The 16,924-nt window shown below is 39.4% G+C and overlaps 1 protein-coding gene and 1 long non-coding RNA gene across 2 annotated transcripts in view; both read left to right on the forward strand.

Annotated features, from left to right (window-relative positions):
• Positions 1-8,236, forward strand: part of LOC121110197 — a 37,115-nt gene extending 28,879 nt beyond the window's left edge. The window contains exon 2 of the long non-coding RNA XR_006938735.1: positions 2,193-8,236. This is a non-coding gene — a long non-coding RNA (uncharacterized LOC121110197). The remainder of the gene's footprint in view (positions 1-2,192) is intronic.
• Positions 1-16,924, forward strand: part of PDE10A (phosphodiesterase 10A) — a 348,909-nt gene that overhangs the window by 34,890 nt on the left and 297,095 nt on the right. The window lies entirely within an intron of this gene.

The raw sequence follows: 16,924 nt of genomic DNA on the forward strand, positions 1-16,924 counted from the left end.
CTTTTAAACAAGGTGTCAAGTTAAAAAAAAAAATCAAGCCCATCTGCATCTAGTCAAGGGAGCACTATGTTTGCACATATAATCTGACTCACTAACAACACCTAGCCCTTACTATGTTATGCCATTGAGAGAGAGAATAGCTTGAAACAGTCACAAGATATTTTTAGCTTGTGTCAAGCAAGGAATAGACTGAAAAGAAAAGAGAAAATTAAGTGCAAGAAAAAAAAAGGTTGTCTATTTCAAATATTTGAATGGTATAAGGTGATTATTTGTGGTAGCAAGATCTAATAGGAAGTCATTTTAACCAAAAGTCACAGTGCTGTATGTAGGACAGAGCTTGGTGCTGGATTAGTAAATCTGTTCCAGATTTCAGTAGTAAGCAATCTTCTTTTTTAAACCACATGTAAGTCATACCAGCATTGGATGCTGGAATGAGTGGGGAACTTGTATGCTAGTATGAGTGTTGTTAATCTACTCTTCTCAGAGTATGTCAGATGGGAGAGAGAAGTGCTTTGTATGTGCTGGTATCAGAATGTGCCTCTGAGAATGAAGTGGTAGTGGAGATAAGGAGAGCAGGCAGTGGCTGAAAAAAACACTGAATCGGTGGAAGTGGTATCAGTAGCCAGTGTTATAAAGCTAAAGCTGTGACAAGCTGATGGGTATTATGCAAACACAAAGTGCACGGAAGCATCTTCATCAGTGACTCCCACTGCTGTCCCAGAAAACCAATCTAAGGAATTCTTGTCTGTCTTAAATGTGAGACTTTCAGTCTAGGAATGTCACCAATGCATTAGGGTTAAGTACGAGATGGGAAGTATTTGTTCAAAAAATTATCACTTGCATGCTTCAAAGAGTTCACTCTGTATCTGTTAATGAAATAAGACTAACTTCAGGGTTGTTTAAATAATTCATGGGTAACTGAAATTATCAGCTTCACTAGCAAATATGATGTCTTTTTTTTCCTCAGTGCATGGACTGAGAGATCTGCCACACTGGACTTGACCACAGCAGATATAACTTGTGAAGGAAAAGAGTAGAGATGCAACAACAGTTTCTGAGGATGTAGGGATCACCCATGTAGGAGAAGCAGTTGAGAGAATTGGACAGCAACAGGGACTGTCCAAGTAGTAGTGTCCTTCAGACTGCGATGCTGGGCTGGGGTCAAGGCAAGTAGGGACAGTGAAGGTTCTGGTTATAGTGAAAGAGTGGTGTTAGTGCTTTAGGTCATAGATATATTGGCTGAAATATGGGTAGATTACCATTTATAAGGGATGACAATGCAGAAAGCAGGTTGTTATCAGAACACTTTCATCAGAAGGTGTTTGCAAACATCTTGAAATGACGAGTTTCAGATAAGACCCATGCTTTCTCTTTCTCAGCTGAACTAGTAAGTAGGGCTTGAAAATAAATTCTACTGCCTAAACTTCTCGTTTCACAGACTCCATGTCTCATTTCTTTCAGTACTCTGCCTGTGAGGCTGTAGAGGAAGAACATATAACATCAGTTCTTTTTGGTAGAAAGGAACATAAACTCTTCATTTTGGCGAAGTGGTGTAGTGACTGTTCACTGTGAGAAACTCATTTGTGCATGTAGGGGACAAAATTCTGTCTCCCATGTAGTGGGGGAGGATGTCATTAACTGTTTTCAGTGTATATCTCTGTCTTTGTAAAAGGCAGCACTATTCTGATCAATACTATCATGTTAGCTTTTTTTTTTTCCCTAAATTACTCTAGGAAAAAGCAAGTTTGTGGCCTGAGTAAAATCTTAAGGATGCACAGAAAATGTCCTCAGGCGATAAACCCATGTAATCTTCATAAGGTCTACGCTATTCAAATAATTGAGATTAAAATCTCTTTGAACTGTATGGCTTGTTTCAGAGCCAGTATCCTACTTTTCCTGTGAGTGGGGAAATCCTTCTGATGTCAGTGCAATTTCAAGCACGTGTGCCAGGGTATCAGAAGGAAAACCTGTCACTTTGACTCAATGTGGAGAACACTGTTTATCTTGCATTTGCCAGTCCAGGGCTCTGGAACTTGCACTGTTTGCTGGTTAAGAGTATTTGGTGATCTGTGGTCGCTGTGGGGAAGAAACTTGTTTGATAGGATTTTGAATGGGACTAACCATATATGCCACACAGCTACAAGAGGGTGGGTTGGAAGAAAGAAGCTTTTATTTCATTTCTCTTTCCACAGGTGACAAATCGGCAGAATTCTTTGCAGAGCTATTATGGATGCTGCTGGAATTTCCTTCAAACATTTTAGAAGGATACTTTGAAGATCTTGTTTTAAACAGGAGAAAAAACACCTGGTTAAAACATTGGACCTTTGGGTAAAAAAGAACATGGGTGTCATTATTCCTCTTTCACAGATGAAGGAACTGCATGCCCAAGATCATGCAGCACAGAGATTTGGAGGGAATGGCAGAACCAGGAGCAGAATGCTGCTGTTTTACTCCCAAGCAACATCCAGCCCACTGGAAAGTAAGCCTATTAGCAGACCTGCTGTCACTGGTTTCATATAAAAATATGAAAAATTCCAACCCCAAAGATCTGCTGAAATCAAACTTTTTTTTTTAAAACAAAAACTTCAGTGTTAGAACAGTATGAGAAAGACAGTTCAGGGCTTGCTGCTACTACATTAATATGTACTAGAGCACAGCTTGATTGCTTTTTTAAATTATTTTTTAATTGAACATGCTGGAGAAAGACTAAAGTCAGTAGCAAATTTACAATCTGTTCTTCCAAAATATTTAGTGTATCAAAAATATGAGAGAAAAAGAGGAGAGGGTGATAGCTGTACATGGGCTCCTTATCTCTGTTGAGATTTCTGTAATAATTTTACATGCTGTTTGATCATAAGCACAAATTGAAAGTGAAGCTGCAGTTAAGTTTTGGCCATGGTTATGGTCCTGGCACTCAGTGTTTTTAGTGATTATTTTTTCACCTGCTTGGACTTCTGAGGCTTTAGAGTCCTTATGCTCTGCGTCAACAGATTGCAGATGAGGAATTGGCTGTAGTCTTTTCCAGCAAAATCTGTAATGATTATTTCTTTTATATGGTTTTTATTTTGGTAGAATGCTTATCTATTCAAAAGTTAAGGTTCCCATAGCAATGTTAACATGGCCGCATTGCACATATGCAGCATTTTCAATAACTGTTAATTTATGCTCTGCTATATATTTTAAATGTGGCTGAATTACTGTTGCTGTGGGAAACTAAACTTTTAAGCCTTGTGGCTTCTTTGCCTGCTTTAATGCCCAATTATAAAATTTTGCAGTACAGAAATGCTGCTAATACTGAACTCCCTCCTTAGTTTCCTAAGGGTAGTTTATATTGGAAAACACTGGGCAAAGTCAAAAGAGATTCTGAATGTATGCATATTCCAGTAACGGGTTTATTCCAGAAACGGTTTGTATCTCCACCTAAGCCAGTTATCTAGAACAAGCAGTGGATGCACAGTGCAAGGCATGTCCCCAATTCCTTCAGAAGTCAAGTGCTGGTATAGCATACTGCTACCAACCTTTACCTCTGCAGGATGAGTTGTTGGGTTTATTTAGGCTTAGACTTCAGCAGCAATTTTTGACTGTGTTTATGTACAGGAGAAAGCATTCAACAGCACCAGTGCTAGCTGCATATCCTGTGCTGAGTTTTGTCCGTTAGCAGTAATATTTGTAGTATGCTTTGGAAATCCCTTGATGGACTTTGATTTCCTTCAGTGACTTCTGTATTTACAAGACCTAGTAGCTATTATTCTCATAAATTAAAGTGAATTCTACTTCAAATGGAGTGGTTGGCATCTCTGGTTTTGCAATGAGACCTTCTGTTCTATGCCTTCTAGTCTCTTTAGGGTTTAAGGATATGCCTGCATGAGAAAAATTGACTGGCAGGACTGTTCTCTTCTAGCTATTAGGGTATAATTTAGCTGTTCCAGAGTAACTCCCACATGTGGATGAAATATTCCAAAATAAAAATGATTTTATTCAGTAACAATTATTTCACTTTGGAAATGGAGTAATTATCCTAGAATAAAATGATCACTTCATTTCCAGGGCAGAATAATAGTTACTGAATCAAAGTTGCTTATTTTGGACTAGCATGTGAGCACTGCAGAGCAGTTACTCTACTCAACTCATCCTCCTTGCTTTTCACAGGCAAATGAAGTGTTGCTGGTCATGGTGCGCAGCTGGTGGCCTTGCAGTTGTGCTGGGCAATGTCTGTGCTGCAAGAGGGGTCTTCGAGTCACATTGCCAAAGGTTTAAAAACCTTCTTAATGTAACAAATCTTAGAGCCCAACAGGTAGTCTTAAAGGTTGGTCTTAGTACAGATGATTCTGATAAAGTTGATTTAAATAACGTATTGCTTAGTACCTTGACACCAGGTTTTATGAGGTTTTTGATAGGAACTCTGTTGATGGAACTTGTCAAGGGCCTTGCGAAACTGAGAACAAAGGCATGCCTATGTGAGGTAAGTTGGGCAATAGAACAAACTACTAACAGAAAGGTAGATTTGCTCTTTATTAGGGTCTTAAGATCAGCATTTCGAGGTGCTGACACCCTCTCTTGCCAAACCAGAGTGTGCTCCTCAGGAGGAGAGCTGCGTGGGCTCTGCAGCCCCATGGAGACTGCACAGGCTTAAGGGCGGAGGCCTCCTACTGGGCTCACCCAGATGTGTGGCTGGGAAAATGGGCAGGAAGTGCTGGGATGCCGACACCTGAGGGAAACTTGACATATTTCCAGCATTGGTGCAGTTCAGTGGTGACGACATACAATCACTGTCACCTAGGAAATGAAACACGTTCCCATGGCAACCTCGAGGCTGCATTATTACTCAGCTTCAAAATGTTGACAGTTCGAAAAAGGCCTCTTCAGATAACACCCCCCAAGGTGTTGTTTTTTTTTTTCCCCCTTAATAAATTTACTTTGTTATTTAATCTGAAATTCAGAAGAAAGACATATGTTTAACTGAAGATGCTTAGTGGAAATAAACCTTTGGAAAAAAAAAAAAAGCTGAATGTTTTACTAACTCAAAGCCTCTACTGCCTCTTAAAATAGTTTCAGATCCTGTGAAGGTAATTTTAATGAAGCGTATGGCACTTCAGTTGGCTTAAATCATCAGACAGCTCCTGAAATTATTTTACTGGATCCTTTTATACAGTTTGAATCACTCTGAAAGTCTCCAGCTGTAAACTGTAGCTTTGTTTTGTAACCATGTAAATAAGTGGAAAATGAACCCTTCATTTTGTGGTAACATGAATGCAGATGCTTGCTATATGCTGCCTGCAGCATTTATTCAGTATTTGCTTTCCTTGGTATTTTTCGTTCAGTTGCCTTCTCAGGTCTTCTGCTCAATCCTACCAGCAGCATCTGTCCTCATAGGTGTCTCAGCCAGTCAACCTAATAGACGTAGACTTGCAAGGGAGGAAATGCTGAAATTTCTCCTTTGAGGGAACATGCTTCAGGGAATGCTACTTGCTGAGAAGCTCACAGACAGCAGTGAGAGCTCACAGAAACTGCTGTTTCTGTGGGGCTGTTTCATACCAGTGTGGCTTTAGTGAGATCGTGTGTAAGGGAGGGTTCTTACTTTGTTCAGATGTTTTTCTTGCTACCTCAAGTCTTGTTAGTGTTGATAGTGTTTCAGAAATTCATGTTTTCTGCACATTTTCATAAGGACTCCCTGCTGTTTTGAACTGGAGCCTTTAATGAAAATATTAGGACCAACCTGTGAGGAATAAAATACCTATTCTATCAATGGTAGTCCTTTTCAGCACTACTGGTTGCTAGCTTTTTTACTACCTTTTTAATACCTCCAGCAATCATGTGCTTCCACTAATGAAGTACTTCCTGTATGGCATTGTATCAAATACTTCTCAAGTAGATGAGAAGTACCACTTCTCATTTTGTTTTGCTGTTGTTGTTTTGCTGTTTTTTTTTTTTTTTTCCCTAGGAAATTACTTTGAAAATGTCTGTCAGGTTAGACTAAACAATCTATCCTTAGACTTACACTATTTTCTGTTTCGGACTCTGTCTTCATCTATTTTTTATTTTGAGGTCTGTTATAAAGTTTTGCTTGCAAATGAGATTCTCGTGGCTTCTTGGTTCCTTTTTCCTTGCCACCCTTCTGAAATAATGATCCAATGTCTTCTACACTTCAGTTGGTATTTTTCCCTGCTGATTTAATTAGGAGGATGTAGAACTGAACCAGCAGTTTTTTAGCTTCTGGATCTTCCAGAGTCATAGCATGGTTACCTGTCTCCTTATCTGCCCACCCACTCACACATCTGTAAGTACACTGAGCTTTTGGCTTGTTTCCAAAATTTGTTTCCACATCTTTATTCTCTTTACTCATCCTGCTATAATAAAAGTCTTCATTATCATCCTTACTGCCAACTCAGACAAAGCACTCACTTAGAATTGAGATCATACTTGTATTAGTTTTTTACACTGTGCCAACTGCAATATGCTCCTTCTTTTTCTGCCTTTACCAACTTATTTATATAGCAAAATATCCCTTTTCTTTCTTGTCTGTAATATATAGGGAAGTATATCTTGGCTTGATTTTTGATCATTTTCACTTATCCTTGCCCTTCTTGATCTCTGATATTAAGAAGATTGCATTCCTTCACTTTTTGTCCTCTTTTCCATTACTTTTTAGCCTTTCCACTTATTCTTAGCATCTTCCTTCATTCATCTGCTGGATCTGATGCCCCTTAATGTCAGTCTTCCTAATTACTGAAAATATAATTTCAGTATTTATACCCTAGGCACTTCTGATCTGGAGGAATTCCTGATCTGCTTTATAGTCAATTGTCTGATATCCTCGATCCATCTGATTTTACTTATAGGGTTTATCGAAGCTACGTGTTATCCTTGTTGAAATCTCTTGTAGACTTGCTTTCTTTATATTTCAGTTAATTTAAACAGAGACCTCTTGTGATCTTTCCATGCAACGTCATACTCTACATCCAGATTTTTTATAATGATCATACTGCTCACAAAAATCAAATATAGATTTGTTTTTGTTATTGCATTGAGTCACTGAATAGGTCAGAGTAGCTGATTTTATCTGTCATCTTTAGCTCCTTAATTGTATGATTAAAAAAAAGTTTAGTATTATTACTCATTTCTAACTCAGTTGGACAAAACCTATCATTTTGCAATGAAATTTTGTATTTATTTCTATAAAGTGGTGAAATTAATTTTTTGATGGAAAATGGAAGTAAATAATGTTATCTATTGACTTCATATTTGGTGAAATGTTATGTGAACTTCATTCATTACAGTGAGTACATGTACTATCACTTCATTCTGGATCAAGTGATAATAATATGTGCATGACAAAAATGGATGGTGATTCCTGTACATTGAGACACTGGTGTGGATTGTTGCAGTGGTTCACTGTCTGCTGAAGCTTCTGCTATCTTAAATAAACATGAGGATTTTTCCCTTAATATTTTATGTATATTTTTATGAGGAATCTTTAATCCTGAAATGCAAAGGTATTTCAGCCTCTATGTCTCTATTAATCTTAGTCCAGACTTCAGCTGTGTTTATTTATCCTAACACTCAGAGATTATTTCAAGTAGATGTTTCTTTGGTTCTGAACTACCTTGTCAAACAGAGAGCATCAACAGATGAGGACAGCTTTATCTGCTGTACGCTTAACAGAATTGCACAGGAAGGTGGAGTCAAAATAAAGCAAAATAGCACAGGTGCCAGGTGTATTTCCCTTTTGTCAGATTAATACCTTAAATACACAGACACCGTAAATGTAGGTATCTGAGGTAATGTTAAACACGGATTCCTGGAAGGATATTTTTTCACAGTATTCTTTAAAACCAGTGAAGATTGAAATATTTGCATAGAAGTCAGACACCTGAGGAGAGATTCAGGGACCAAAGCACTGGCATGCATGTTTTAGATCTTTTTTATGGTATCTGAGATGTGGGCAACAAGATGGCAGATGTGATGAGGGGTTTATGGGAAACCCACCCTCTTCTAGGGCAGCAGCTGAAAACAAGGCTTATACAGTGCTCCTACACACCTAGGTTTAAGTACTTGAGTTCCTCTCCAGTAGCTCTCTGGATACAGGATTTGCCTTCTGATGTTTGTCACTGCTCCACTGGATACTCATCTGTTGAGTCCATCTGCGAAAATGGCTCTGTATGCAAAAGCTGTGCTTACAAGTTTTTGTTTTTCTGTTGTTTCCTCTCAAGCAATAAATGTTTTGGGAAAAAAGATAGCTAAGAGTCCTTGCTGTTTTACTTGTCCATCCTTATTCTTCTGTCTAAGGAAGATCCCTCCCCAGAGCTCATCAGGGAAAGAGAGAGACTGTGTTAAGGTCATTGATTGATTCCTCTTTGCTGATCTTGACTGAAGGGGATGAAGGGGAATGGATTAGAGATTTTTTTTTTTAACGTTCCTCAGTATAGAGAACCAATTTTTCCTTCACTTCTTTCACTGTCCCTCATGGTTTTCATTAGCTGTTTTTTCCCCCAGGTCAACATCCTGTCTCTGGTTACTCTGTCAGGTACATCTCCCTAAGCCTATGTAATCACTGAAGGGCAGAATGTCCTGCAAGCTTAGCAGACAGTGCTGTTTCTGACTTGTGAGTCATAGTTTGCAGACTGATCACTGTGAAGACCAATAAGATATGAGAGAACAGGGAGATTAAGGGGGGGAAAAAAGGTTGCTGAGCAACAACGTGACATAAGCATGATTACAATCTATTTTTACATCAAGAAGGTTGCAGAAGCCTATAGAAAACATCTATTTTTCCAGACCCTTATTCATATCTGAGGGATGACAATGACCTGAAGGGAAGAAGTACTGTACTGACTTGGCTAGTAGCTGTGCCCTTTCAGTTGCCTCACTGTAGGGTGGCTAGGAGTTAGCAGCAGATTAGAAGAGCAGCTATGGTGCAATGGTCATCCCATGTTTCTTGAGGGAAAAGAGCACAACTATAACACAAGCAGATATAGTAGAGAAGCACAAGTAACAGCAGCATCCAGAGATCATATTTTTTTTCTGTGTACACTGGATATTTAAAGTATTATTTTACAGAAACTCTGAAATATATTAGCCTGTATTTTCTTTGGCCAGCCAAGATGTCTGCCTCATGAATTGTTCAGTGCTTGAGATTAGGGCATAGTCATCTTTGCCAGATTTTATTTTCACAGACCTTCCTGATGCCTTAGGAATAATTGTGATCTCCCTGACTCTATGTCTGTTACTGTTACTGTCATACTGTTACTATGAGGGTACTTAGCAGTCAGGAGGGCCAGTCAAGTCCAGCCAGTACAGTAAAAACATCCCGAGTTTTATTGTATGGAGCCCTGAAAACAAAGAGCACTATAACAGCTATGGCTTCTCCAAAGCTGATTGGGACTGGTTGATCTTTTTTGTCAAACCACTGACAAAACCTGCAAAGTCAAAATGTTGATGAAGTACCAGCTGTGTTAATATGTCTTTGAATTACTTTGGTATTGGAATGAGATTGGATTGAGGTGAGGTAGGAGGAAACTGGAGGAATTTATGAGCAGAAGTAGATGTGGCTTAAATTAAAAAATCAGTATTTCATCTAAATTTATAAATTCTTTAAACTGCTTGAATGCTTATAGAGAATAACTTTCATGGTGGCAACTTTTCTTTATAAAGCCTTTCATTTCTGGAAGCTCTATGAAGAGGTACCTGTGAAACTACTTGATAACTTTCAGTTAAACGTGACTCTATAAAAAAAATACAGAAAAATCCCATCCCATTGCATCATAAAAATGTCCTTGCATGCTTGTATGGTTTCTTATATTGTTTCTTATCCATTTAGCTTAATGATGAATATGGACTTTGAAATACTAACTTTCCATAACTATGGCTGATGTAAAAAGTTAAAAAGCCACTGTCCAATTTTTTGGTAGTTTTTTGGTAGTTTTTCTATGTACTTTATTTCATTTTCTATTGTCTTCTGTTTAAGCTTCTTATTACTTAGAGGACTTAAAATAAATAAATAAAAATAAAAATTAAGGTGAGGTACCGTTTGTGAACTCCATGCAAGATAGATATACATTTAATTTTTAAAATAAGCAGCATCTTTCGATTTGCCCACTGCACATTACAAATAAATAAAATAAAAATGAACCTATCTACTTTATATGTTTTACATAAATTTTGAATCTACCCAAACTAGGAAGAGTATTTCTCTATTGAAATGAATTTTGAAAGTTAACTTTTCTTTGGTTTAATTTTTTGGACATCTTTTCAATATTAACACACATAAATAGTATAGACCTTCTCAGCTATGATTTATGGTCATTCCATAAAAATTTGTTCTCAATTTTACTGAATATTATTTCCTCTGGATCGGAAAAAAAAAGCATTTTGTTAACTCCAGATTTACTGGTTGTGATGGCATGCTGTATAATTTGTTTCCCTTCAACAATAAGTTGTAATGCGTTTGACCTGCTATGGCACAGATTCTAGCATTAGTGTGTTTATGTGACTTGGGATGCGTGTCTATATAGAACCTGGATTACGGTTCAGGAACTGTTCGTTTCGAGTAACAGTAATATATATAAATCAATTGTAATACATTTGTTTTTTTCTCTCTGCTGTTTTTTTCTTTATCTTCTAGCATTTGCTGCCATCCTGTGGCACACAGAGAGAGGCACACATAGAGAAATATTTGTAGAGTAATATAAATGGGTAGCGTTTAAATGTACAAGATAAAGGAAGCAGTAGGAATGCTGAGAAGCAAAAAAGTCAAACAGTCTTCAGTTGTTGCTAGTTTGAGTGGAGCAATGTGTATCTTTTTCTCATGGATGCCAGAAAGAAGACTTATGTGCCACTGCAAGAACGGAAAAAAGTTCTACGTAGTTCCTCTGAAGCTGCTAAGAATCTTTTTTTTTGGCTTTTCTTTTTTTAAATTGGGAATTAATAACTTTACTGTGTAGCAATTACAGTGATGAATACTTGAAGATCTGTTAATTATCAAATGCTTGAAAAAAATGCTCACATCACTGCAAAGAAAGGAGCTTCACACAAAGGCTGATGAGCATGAAAGCCAAGCTCTTATACCTGGTTTGGTCTGCAAAGATGACACACACCCAGAGTCAGCTCTTGTGACAAACTGAGAAAGTAATAATGCTTTACATCTGCTAGTATCTTAGTGGCTTGTGTACTGGCACTGACATTGTAAGATCCAATGGGTATGTCAGGTGCTCATCTGGATCTTTTCTGTCTTGTGAGATTTTTTACCTTTGTGAGAAGGATGGGTACTCTGAGGAGAACAGTGCATATGAATGTATCCATGTTGATTCTAACTATAATAGAGTTCAAAGTGAACCCAAGAGACCTGCCTGATTTGGCTTGCTGACAGATCTTTTAAATTCTCAAATCAATTATAAAATGAATGCCTATTTTCATTTATTAAACAAACAAAATAATCACAGCTGCATGTTGTACTTAGATCTGAAAGATGAGAAATGCCTAAGAGTGAAGGGTGGCTCTTCTATTCTATCTTTGCTCACCTGCTCTCTTTCTGCCCCATCTAAGGGTCCAGACTACAATCTGATAGCTAGGACCAGCCTGGACAGGGCTTCTCTGAGGTTTTGTGTGTGCTAGACAGACCAAAGGTTTTCTTTGTGATTCCTGGACCATTCTGTGATCCAGCCAGTGGTCTCCTGTCCTCTAAAGAATTTTAGTATTAATAAATTGATTATAACCCACAATAAATAAAAATCTACAAATACTATTCTTATTTTAGGTTTTGAAGTAGGCAGTCTGTTCCATTCCTGAGGCAAACAGTCACTTACAGGAAGGTGGAATCTTGTAGAATTGGGTCTAGGTGAAATAGGGCTGTGTTTGAGTCTAGAACTGTTTCACTGTGCCTCCTGAGATTTTGTTATCTGCCAATGGTGTTTTCTCTTAAGATTTGCCTCTTTATTCCTTTTGGAAACTCAGGGTTGTCTGACTGTTCTTTCCTTCTTGCCTTTTCAAGGAGCTGCAGGGTCTCCTGGCAAGGTAGGAGACAATCAGTTTTCCCCTTCTCCACCAAGAAAGGAGAGGTGAACTTGATGTTCTCTAGCGAGTGCTTTTAAAAGGACTTTTTACTTGTGAGTTTATGCAAAGTTGGCTGGTGTGACTGGAAAAAGTTTTCTGTTTTCTTCCAGGTGAAAAGGATGGAGAACTGAACATTTGTTAGTTCTGAGAAAGTCTTGGTGAGGCAGTAGATGTGAACAGCCTCAAGGAAGATCTTAGCCTAGTAGTGAGGCAGCAATCTGGGCAGAGATGAAATGGGAAAGAGATTTTGAGGAGCTTATCTTCCTGAATGTCATTTCCAAATGTATTAAAGACTTGAGTGACTGGGAGTAGTCAGCATGGATTTATGAATGGGAAATGATACTTGTCCAGCTTGATAACTTTCTATGATGAGATGACTGGTTTAGTGAATGTGTGGAGAGCAGTGGATGATGTTTATCTTGATTTTAGCAATGCTTTTGAAATTCTCCTATGATGTCCTTATCAACCAGCTGATGAAGTACTATATAAGTGGACAGTGAAGTGGACTGAGGACTGATTGCATTGCTAAATTTCAGTGGTTGTGACCAGTGGCTGAAGTCCAACTGAAGGCCAGTTGTTTGATGTACCCTTGGGATTGCTGCTAAGGCCAGCAGTATTTAACATCTTCATTAGAGACCTGGATGATGGGACAGATTGCACCCTCAACAAGTTTGCAGGTGATAAAAAACTGGAATGAGTGGTTGATCCACTGGATGGTTGTGCTGCCATTTAGGCTGGCTGGAGGCATTTGTCAGAAATTCCCATTGGTTTATAGGAATTCCATGAAGTTCAACCGAAGGAAATGCAAAAGTATTGAGCTTGGGGAGAAACAGCTCCATATGTCAGCATGTGCTAGGAGTTGATTGGCTGGCTAGAAAACAGCTTTGCTAAAGCGTATCAGGGTTTTCAGTTGAACAAGGAGTTAGACATGAGTCAGCAAGGTGCTCTTGAGGCAAGGAAAACCAAGATCATGCTGAGCTTCATCAGGAAGAGCATAACCACCAGGCTGGGGGTGGTAATCCTTCCACTCAGTACTGATGAGAATCATGTGGAGCACTTTGCTCAGTTCTTGGGCCCCTGTGCACAAGAGACACGTGGACATGCTTGAGTGAGGCCAGCAAAAGGCCACAAAGATGATTAAGTGTTTGGAATGTCTTTTATAAGAGAAGAAGTTAGGAGATCTAGGACTGTTCACCCTGTAGAAAAGAAAGCTCAGGGAGCTCTGATCTCTGTTTATTCAAAACTAAAGGTGGGGGGGGGGGTATGATGGGGGCAGTAAAGAAGACGGTGCCAGATTCTTCTCTGTGGTGTTCAGCAACAGGACAGGAAGCAATGAGCACAAACTGAAACACAGAATCTGCTGTTTATACATAAGTAAAATACTTCTAAAATTTAATGGGGATTGAACATCAGCACAGGTTGTCCAGAGAGGTGGTGGAAACTCCATCCTTGCAGATACTCAAAACCCAACAGGACACAGCCCTGAGCAACCTGCAGCAGCTGGCACTGCTTGAGGGAGGGGACATACTTTGATCTACAGGGATTCCTTCCCATCTAAACTGGTCTGTGATTCTGTGGCTGCTGAGCTGAGTGGCTGGCAAGTGCTGTGAGAAGCAATTTATCGGGGGGGAGGAGGGGGAAAGAAAGAGATTTTATACCACAGAAAGTACTAGGTATGGGCTCACAAAGAAACTGGTGTTTGAGGGGAGCATCTGCTTCAAACAGTACCTTTTTGTCCTTAAACATATCTTTTCTACTTGCTGCAGGATTTTCTGCCATATTAGTAAAGCAGAACCCACAATTCTCCCTCAAATCAGCAGTGCTGATGGTTGCATGAATTTGGTAGCAAGAAGAAGCATAAAATTTAGTTGTGAAGTATGCTGTGTATCCTGACATTTGCTCAAGGCTTTGGGTTGTTGGGTTTTTTTTTTTTGTTGTTGTTTTTGTTGTTTGGTTGGTTTTTGTTGTAGAATTGGAATATGCTGCAGATTAGAGGAGCCAGTGGTCAGTGTACTGGGAATGTGTGGAAAAGACAGAGGACCCCTGAGAACAGGGAGTGATGTCAGAGATAACAGTACATCAGGCTATCCCTGTGCCCCCCGGCCCCCATGTCAGTCTAGAACCTCCAGTCCCAGCAAGGCCACACCAGGGCTGAGTTTCAGCTCCCCACAGGCAGGCCTGCATCCCAGCCTTGCCTTGGCTCATTCCTGTCCCCACAGAGGTGCCCAGCGCTGGGGCTTGGGCTGCCCCGCTGCTCCGATCCTGGTGGGTTGCGATGGGCTGCAGGCCCTGCCCTGATGGATCCATGGAGGTCTCCCAAGCCCTGGGGAGCCTCTGCTGCCCCTGGGGCTCTAGCAATTGCTCCACCACCTTTCTAGAGATGTTGTAAAATCGCTTTGCACCCATTTAAAATTAATGCTTCCCATGGATTTATCCATGGTCAAGCTCCCAGTGAGAACTGCTAATGGCATGCTGATACTAGCTTCCTTCTCAGTAGCAGAATCTGTAATTTTCTTTCTAAACTTCACCTGTGTTTCAGTGACTTTGAAAGACACTTATGCTGGAGTAAAATTAAAAAAAAAATGGAGTGTAGGTACCTCAGGAAATTTATTCCTTTTATTTCTTTTATTTCGGTGACAGAGCCTTGCTTTTAAAATAGCATAATAGATGTTCACTAGGTAGTGCATTAGAAGAAAAAACAATGGGAAACTAACTTCTGAGAGGCTATAGATAGTACACTAAATGGTGACTTTTTTTCTTGCTAACTTGAGTATCTTGTCATATGTTAATTAAATGCCTGGAAAAATCTTTAAGAGATAATAAGAAGATAATAGTGCATAGACTTTAATGTAAAATGGAAGCATTACACGGTATCTTCTGTCTTACTTTTAAAGCTCAGTATGAATTCTTTGTTCAAACAATTGATCTTAATGTACTTAAAAGTAGGACAATTTAAAAGTGAATTAGAGAGTTGAAAAGCAAGCTTTCTGGATCCAAGTGATCTAATCCATCTTCACTGTTTGAATTCCCCGTTTTCCACTTGTTTATGCATCTTTTCAGGATTTATATAAAGGCTATCCTTATCCTAGTTCATATTTACCTATTGGAAACAACTGGGAAACGTTGGAGCTCACATATTTGTTCTTCGTCCTTCTCCCAATTTTTTCTCTCACTTTTGGAAACCTGCTTCCTGTGTTTCTGATCACAGTGCAAAACTATAGTCTGTGTGCATTCATGCACATGTGTTAGGAAGCTGTCTGCAATGGCCATAATGAACTGAATCGTTACTTGTGGTACACAAGATCGAAGAGGGACTCGGCTTCTGATTATCCCCATGACTGCACTGACTGGAATTTGTCCTCATAAAGGCTGATACTAGCATTGTAGCAGGACTTGTTCCCTGGTCCCGCACAAAAGAGTTTCACCACTCATCTTTGTCCTCTTCAACACTAATTGAGGAGAGCTCTTCAGTCTCAGAAGGAATCCTAAGCAAAGCTGTGCTGCTCTGACACTGTTGTTGTTTTGTAAGACTGTATACTTGCTTACATGGAAACCAGGTAACAGAAAGATTTTTGGAGTGTAAGAGCAGACTAGCCAGTATATTTGACATGTAAGATTGCGAACATCCTGCCTTTTTTGCTACCTTAACATCTTGTGTGGTCCACTGAATTACTTCAGCAGAGGAATATATATTTCAAAACAGAGAAAACAGGCATTTCTTTTAGTTCCTTTCTATTGAAACTTCATTTCTTTCTTTCCCTCTCCTCCTCCTTCCCTTACTGTCTCCTGGGAAGAACGACTTGACACTGTTCTCTACTGAGACCAGTTCTCACATCTGTTCAAAGCAGTAAGTTTGAGAAGGCAGTCCTGGCTTGCAGCTCTAGCTGTGACTGTGCTCATTTGGAAGGAGTACTGCAGCTGGCCTCCAGGATGCTTGTTTCTATGTGGCCTTCATGCAGCCTATGCAAATAGTCCACTTGAAATCCCAAACTTTCCACTAGCAGTCCAGAGTGTTGTCGTTTGCAGTATCAAGAATCATCAATTTATTTACACAGTATTTGAGTGTTGCAGCTTGGGTCAGACAACAGGAATGCCCCTTTTCCTGTGATATAGAACAGGTATTTTTCAAAAGAATTGGTCTTGCATATTGTAGCAGAAATGCTAAGTCACAACTTGAAGCAGTGATTGAGCCACCTGGTGGGAAGGCAGGGCCAACCCAGGGGAGCTCAGGTGTATGCAATATACCTGAGTGACCAGAAGGGATGGAGCCAGGATCCACCCTTTTCCAGACCTCATTTAAGGGTTGGCAGTGGAGAGAAGGGAGTTTCTCTGGAGATCCCTGTGTACCTGAGGCCTTCTGAAGGTAAGCAGAGTTTTTCTTTCTTTTTTTTTTTTTTTTTTTTTTCCTCTTTCTTTCTTTCTTTCTCCTGTGCCTGCAGCTGTTGCAGTTGAGCAAACCTTCACTTGCTGCTGCCTGGGACCTTGCTGTTCTGTTGTCGTTGCTGTGTTTTTCATCACATTATACATATTCTGGTGGTTTCGCTTGGTTTTGGCTTTAAAGTGAAAAGGAATTGATGCTTTCTTCTGATTAGAAGAAAATATTAATAGGAGCAGCTTTATTTTGTGCTGCAGCAGTGGTGACTGCAGCCCAAAAAAGGCTTCAAACCACACTAGATTTTTTTCATCCACCTACAAATCTTTTCAAGCTGTGAAGACTTGTTTGACAATTAAGGATCATGGCTTTGAGGTACGTGCAGTTCAGCAAGGTGATACTTAAAATCAAGGTATGTTGGAAAAACCAACTTCTGTAAGTGAATGTTCTTCTTTTCACTATTGTTAGTAGTCTTGGTGGTGTACTTCTGCATTAGGAAGAGCT

This window comes from Gallus gallus, chromosome 3 (assembly GCF_016699485.2).
Source record: "Gallus gallus isolate bGalGal1 chromosome 3, bGalGal1.mat.broiler.GRCg7b, whole genome shotgun sequence".
Taxonomy (NCBI): domain Eukaryota; kingdom Metazoa; phylum Chordata; class Aves; order Galliformes; family Phasianidae; genus Gallus; species Gallus gallus.